The sequence below is a fragment of the Rana temporaria genome, chromosome 8 (assembly GCF_905171775.1).
Source record: "Rana temporaria chromosome 8, aRanTem1.1, whole genome shotgun sequence".
Lineage (NCBI taxonomy): Eukaryota > Metazoa > Chordata > Amphibia > Anura > Ranidae > Rana > Rana temporaria.
Genome location: NC_053496.1, coordinates 169,125,469 through 169,132,814, shown reverse-complemented (window position 1 = coordinate 169,132,814; position 7,346 = coordinate 169,125,469).

Here is a 7,346-nt window from a genome sequence, read left to right as displayed (position 1 = left end):
GTTTAAAATCTGGCCTGGTCAATTTTGGACTTATATAATATATATATATATATATATATAAAACACCCAACATATTACTACATATACTACAACATATTCCCCTACTTGGATCGGTTTGAATCAGAACCGATTCACAAACAAAACTGCTCAGACATCCCTGGCTCTTAAGATTGAAGCCATCTCTAGTTTTTTCCTTACTTTTCTGAATTATTCTTAATTGTCTTCTACCACAACAATGTAAACCAAATAAAAAAACATATTAATACAAATATATATATATATATATATATATATATATATATATATATATATATCACCCATCATATTACTACATATACTACAACAATAGCGTCTATAGTAGATCACATAGGACTTGCCTGTTCTGTATCTAGAACGGTCTATCCTTGATGTCCGTTCACTTGCGGTGATGTAATTTCTTTGCGTTCCATGCTGGTTCTCGGATGACTTCCTGGTGGCCACAGGACTGCCATACGGATCCCCTGCAATTTCCCTCACACCTGGATGATGGTCTGGATGCCTGGAAAGTAACCCCTTATAGACACAGATGAGCCTATATTCCATTTTCATCTTCTGTACTACATACCTTGCAATTAAAACTTTGCTATATTACTACACTGAGGTGATGCTTCCTGTGTTTTCCCCTCCTTCTTATCTGTTTCCAGAGCTGGCTCTCTCTGAGGATAGCTGCCGCCATTCATTTTAAGAACCGATCCTTGAAGGACTAATGGACTCATATGGTTATTGGCTCATTATCCATTTATACGTTTACAGTTACTCCATCTTTTGCGCTTACAGTTTATTTTCCCATAAGAGATAATAGGTTAGAATTAGGGTTGTCCCGATACCGATACCAGTATCCGTATCGGGACCGATACTGAGCATTTGCGGGAGTACTTGTACTCCCGCAAATGCCCCCGATACCAGATCCGATACTACCCCCCCCCCCACCGCCGTCGCCGCATAGCGCAACGCCCCCGCCGCCTAGTTAATCAGCGCGCGGGGAACATTACAGCTTTCATTTGAATAGCTGTGTGTTTCCCGCCGCGCCGCATATAGACACTCCCCCTTGCTCGGGATTGGACGGGTGATCTGTCTATCAAAGTGCATATCACCCGTCCAATCCCGAGCAAGGGGTAGTGTCTATGCGCGGCGGGGAACACACAGCTATTCAAATGAAAGCTGTAATGTTCCCCACAGGCTGATTAACGCGACAGCGGCGGCATCTAGGTATGGGGAGACATGGCTGCATATGTGGGGGGACATGGCTGCATATGTGGGGGGACATGGCTGCATATGTGGGGGACATGGCTGCATATATGTGGGGGACATGGCTGCATATATGTGGGGGACATGGCTGCATATGTGGGGGACATGGCTGCATCTGTGGGGGACATGGCTGCATCTGTGGGGGACATGGCTGCATCTGTGGGGGACATGGCTGCATATATGGGGGACATGGCTGCATATATGGGGGACATGGCTGCTACTGTGGGGGACATGGCTGCATAAGTGGGTGACATGGCTGCATCTGTGGGGGACATGGCTGCATATGTGGGGGGACATGGCTGCATCTGTGGGGGGTCTTGGCTGCATCTGTGGGGGGACATGGCTGCATATATGGGGGACATGGCTGCATTTGGGGACACATTTTAAAAAAAAGTATCGGTATTTGGTACTTGTACTCGGTCCTAAAAAAGTGGTATTGGGACAACCCTAGTTAAAATGGTCCTTTTGCTAGTGTGTAGGGTATGACATAGGTAACTAAGTTATAGACATCATGTTGCTTTATTCTCGACCAAAGCAAATCTATCCAAACCATTGGTTATCCAAATGGGATAAGTGATGCAACGGTAGCAATCTGAGCTGCTCACAATATACCACTTTAATAAACAAGAAATACTACAGAAGGCTGGATGAGACAAGAGAGCCCAGATGAAGGACAATAGAAATCAAGATAAGGAGTAGTGGGGTAAAGTACTTGGGGGGGGGGGGTATTATCGGAGCTGTATGACATGGTTTTCCTGGGCACTTAGCCTGAGAGGGAACAGAAGTAGAGGAGTGAGACATCATGAAGGTGTAATGAACATAATGACCAGTGTGACTATAGTGTTTGGTTTGGTATAGTAGGGGAGAGGCTTATTTATGAGCCTGTAGATTTGTGAGAGGTGCAGCCGTGCGGGTCAACAGTTTGGCCTTAACTTGCTTCAGTACTGACAAAACGCCGGAAAAAACGACCGAACGACCTACGCTCAGGTGTGAATGCAGAAAAAAAATAGTTCAGAAGCTGTGTTTAGAGGCATTTCAAGCGCTAAAAGTGGCTAAACGCGGTAACTCGCATTTAGCAGCATTTTGCTTACAGACGTTTTTCCATTTTAAACTAAAATAAATAAATATTTTTTTTTCAAACGCTTCTAGAGGCAAACGTGACTAAGTGGTCGTTTTTAGTCGCCAGTTTCTAGCTGTCAAGTTAAATCATTCAGGAGAGGTTGAACAACGTCCCGTGTACATGAAGCTTTATGCAGAAGTACCGGGCAGGAGGAACCACTGTGCGCAGCGGCACAAAGGTTGAATTAAAGACAGAAAATGGGAGCCGCTGAAAAGAGTTGTGACCCGAGGTAGAGAGCCAGGAGATGGAACTGGAAAAAAGGTGCTACAGGCGGACACAGAGGTCCTGGGAAGTCAGCAGTTCATTTTCTGTGGCTCCACTGCGAGAGCAATTTTTCCCATATAGTATCTATTAATGGTCATCGGGGACCCCCTATTTGGTGAAGGCTGGAGACTAGACATGTGCAGACTGGAATATTTGGTTTCGTTTTTTCGTTTTCTTTGGAAAATAAATTTATTTAGTTACTCCCGAAAATCGTTTTGATTTATTTTGTTTTTCATTGGGGGAATAGCTTTTGTCCGAAAATCCAATACTTGGTTTCTGTCGAATGGTCAAAAGAATATTCGACGGAACGTCGAAACTTTACGTCGAATCGTACATTTCCGTTCGAATATTCCGCCTACAAGAATTCTAATGTTGTATGACTAGTAATAATGTCGAATCTATTCTCTATAATGTCGAATCTATTTTCTCATAACTCGAAATCTATTCTCTGTAATGTCGAATCTATTATTTCTATAGTGTCGAATCTTTTCTCTATAATGTCGAATCTTTTCTCTATGATGTCGAATCTTTTCTCTATAATGTCGAATCTTTTCTCTATATCGAATTTTTACCGCAACGAAAACGAAAACAAAGCATTTTTTATGTCGGATCTTTCGATTTTCGTTTCTTGTGCTTTCGTTATCGTTTGTTAAAACGATAACGAAAAAACATGATTTTCGGACGAAAATGCATTCTAACAAAAACAAATGCACATGTCTACTGGAGACTCTCTACTTTAAAGATGAGAATCTGTCATCCAAAATATACACATGGTTGCTGCGTTATGCAGCTTGACATCTCGTAAGTGCAGATTGGTGTTGGCTAAGAGGACACTTCGGGCGCAGCACATTTCTTTGATGGTGGAAGTCAAAGAATAGTACAAGATTTGGCTTTAACAGAACTTTATTTGATCACAAAAGGACTGTATAGTAAAATAATTGATTCCCTTGGGTGGTGAATTATAATATTTCACTTTGGAATGTTATATTATAATTTATACAACACTTGTAAATTTTACGTTTTTAATTTGTTTGTATATGTTTTGAATATTGTGTTATACACATTTGAGTGCAGCATTATATATAGAATTTAGATTGGAAGTTTGTATACTGACCTTATATGTGAGCTGTCAGTACCGTAGGTTGGTTGTTTTTCTCTAGCTCAGACTTTTTCTACCCTTTTGACCCCACTAAAAGTGCATGAGACCTGAAATAGTAGTAAGGTCACATACTTCTGGTGAGTGAATATTTATACTCATGGTGGACGCACACGGTATTGAAGTTTGGCATGTTGTCAAGAGGTTGAGGAAGATAGAAGGATGATTTATGTGTCTTTGGAGCATGGCTCCAAAGACATACAGCTCGGAAAAGACCACGCAAATGTGCCCCCATGGCAAGCAGCTGGCTATGGGGGCACACAGAGAAGAGAAGGAGCCAGAATCACAGACGAGGGACACAAGAAGAGGAAATTTGGGGATGCTCTGTGCAACATCATTGCACAGAGCAGGTAAGTATAACATGTTTGTTTTTTGTTTTTAAAAATCTAGATTTTACAATCACTTTAAACTCTTGAATGTTCAGTATAGATAGAAACTCCCATATTGTTTAAACAAAGAAAAATGTCGTCTATATACCCGTACCATGATACAATATGGCACAGGTACAGGTACACAGGTCTTCTATAAAGGGCTTGTTCCCAACAACCTCCTAGAAAAAGTTTGGCATAGAATGAACCACATGTTTTTCCCATTGCTTATCCTTGCAACTGGAGGTAGTGTGACCCTGAAAATATAAAAACATTGGGGTTGATTTACTAAAACGGGAGAGTGCAAAATCTGGTGCTGCTGTGCATGATCTCAGCTTGTTCAATTAAGTTTTGACAAAAATACCAGGAAGCTGATTAGTTTTTATACAGAGCTGCACCAGATTTTGCACTCTCCAGTTTTAGTATATCAAACCATTGTGTGTAAAGTAAATTAAACAGGCATGGAGAAAGTTATTGTGTGTGAGGGCTTACCTTGAGTGGAGTCCATTTTGCAGATTTGTAAGCTCACCCTTGCAGGTACACACAGCCCACGGTAATAAGGTAAGACACTACCTGGGCTGTGAGTCTGTGCACGGGGGCTAGATAGGGATTAGCCAAGGATAGTCAAGTATAGCCGTGGCCCAGGATTCCAGAATTCAGAGTAAGGTCAGAAGCCGGGGTCAGTCTTGTAGCTGAGCAGACGGGGTACACTGATGACAGCTGAGGGTCAGGTAACTACTGACGGAAAGTTCAGGGTTTGCAGACAGGAACCAAAGACAAGTCCGGGGCACAAGCCGTGGGTCAAGGGCTGGAGAAGGCAGGGAAAGTCCGAAAGTACAGGCCGGGGTCAAAGGGCAGGAGACAGCAGCATTCCAGGGTACATAAGCCAAAAGGGTCAGAAGCCAGGGTCAGTCTTGTAGCTGAAGACAAACACAGGACACAGGAACCGTTGGCACAGACAGGACAATCAGAGAACAATGAACTGACACATCCCTCACAGTGAGGCAGGGCTTTATACCCTGGTTGATTAGGAAACCTGCCTCAGCTGGACCAGGATAGACAAGTGCAGATTGTAGGGAGATCCAGAGACAGGCAATCAGCACATAGTTCAGAACCAGGCTCCGACGGACAGCAAGCAGAATATCAACTGAGAAGTGGCTCAGAGGCAAAGACCCGGAGCAGCAACGGGGAGGTCCTGGGTTCAATTCCACCCAGAGCCACCTGGGGCGCGACCGTTTGGCACGGTAGCGACCGTGACATTGTGGTTGTGTTGTTCTATAACGCACTTATTCATAAATTTTCACTGTTTGTACATCTAAACTTTGGGAAATTGACCAATACGAATGTTTAACATCCTAAATTACTAGATCTACTTACAGAAATGAAAAATTACCCAATCGTTTGCTTCTGTCTTTGGAATGGGTTGAAGAAGCGTGAACCTTTAGTACGCCCTTCAGATACAAAGAACCTAGATTACTTTGAGCTTTAAAAGTCATCTGAAATAAGTTCACTGTTTTATTGATAACCAGAGAACAGCTTTATCAAACAAGATATGAAATGTTCCACAGCAGAACATAATACAAATGAGTATACAGTAAAACCTTGGATTGCGAGCATAATTCGTTCCAGAAACATGCTTGTAATCCAAAAGCACTTGTATAGCAAAGCGAATTTCCCCAAAAGAAATAATGGAAACTCAGATGATTCGTTCCACAACCATTTATTTATAAGTCTTTCAGTTTATAGTCCATATAAAAAAAGATTATAGCAAAGGTTATGTAACCATAAAATGTCCATCCACAAATGGCAGCCTCCACAAAGGGGATAAGAAGCAAAATCCAGCAGGAGCTACCGAGTATAAAAGAGAAGAGAGGGGCCTCTAAGTGTAGCCAAATGGTAACATTTAATGAAGGTACAACATTTAGCAACTCACATGGTTGATGACTAAAAGAGGCACATCTAAGTATGCAGGGATCCGGGAGAAAAGCTGTCCACATAGACCAGGCATGTCCAAAGTCCGGCCCGTGGGCCAATTGCGGCCCGCGTTCTGGTTTAATGTGGCCCCCGTTCTGGTTTAATGTGGCCCCCCTGGTAATTTGGATATATATATATCTTTTGTGGCCCCTAGGGCCACAAAAGATGGCGTATCTCAGATACGTTATGCCGCCGTAATTTAGGGCGCAAGTTCTGTATTCAGAAAGAACTTAGTTACGGCGGCCTAACGTATCTGTGTCGGTGTAAGCCCGCATAATTCAAATGTGGACGAGTTTTATGTAAATTAACTGTGACTCCGCGTATTTGACGTTTTTTACGCATGCGCCGTTCGTGAAAAATTCACAGTGCGCATGCTCGAAATTCCGCCACAAATCGCCATTGCTTTCGACGTGAACGTAAATTATGTCCAGCCCTATTCACGAACGACTTATGCAAACGACGTAAACTTTTCAAAACTCGACGCGGGAACGACGGCCATACTTAACATAGGATACGCCTCATATAGCAGGGGTAGCTATACGCCGAAAAAAGCCTAACGTAAACAACGTAAAAAAATGCGCCAGCCAGACGTACGTTTCTGAATCGGCGTATCTAGCTCATTTGCATATTCCTCACGTAAATCTATGGAAGCGCCACCTAGCGGCCAGCGTAAATATGCAGCCTAAGATACGACGGTGTAAAACACTTACGCCGGTCAGATCTTAGAGAAATCTATGCGTAACTGATTCTATGAATCAGGCGCATAGATACGACCGGCCAGACTCAGAGATATGACGGCGTATCTGGAGATACGCCGTCGTATCTTCTCTCTGAATCTACCCCTGTGTATATATGGGCATATCTGTTCTGCAGTGGTTACTGGGCTGCTTTCAAACTGATCCAAAGGTGCAGAGCAGTGCACCTGCGGGTTACCTGCACTGAGCCATAGGCCCCTTTCACACGGTCAGTCCGACCCAATTAGACCCTCCATTCACCTCTAAGGAGTAGCAGATGTAGATGGACTTGTGTCCGTTTACAAACGCCTACCTCCAATCCGATCAGCAAAAAAAAAAGAAGTAGAATGAGCTGCCATCCACCTGCTCTGCTCATTGTGGCCCGTGACCGGTTACTAAGTCGCTTAAGTGGCCCTCGCTCTTCAAAAGGTTGGGCACCCCTG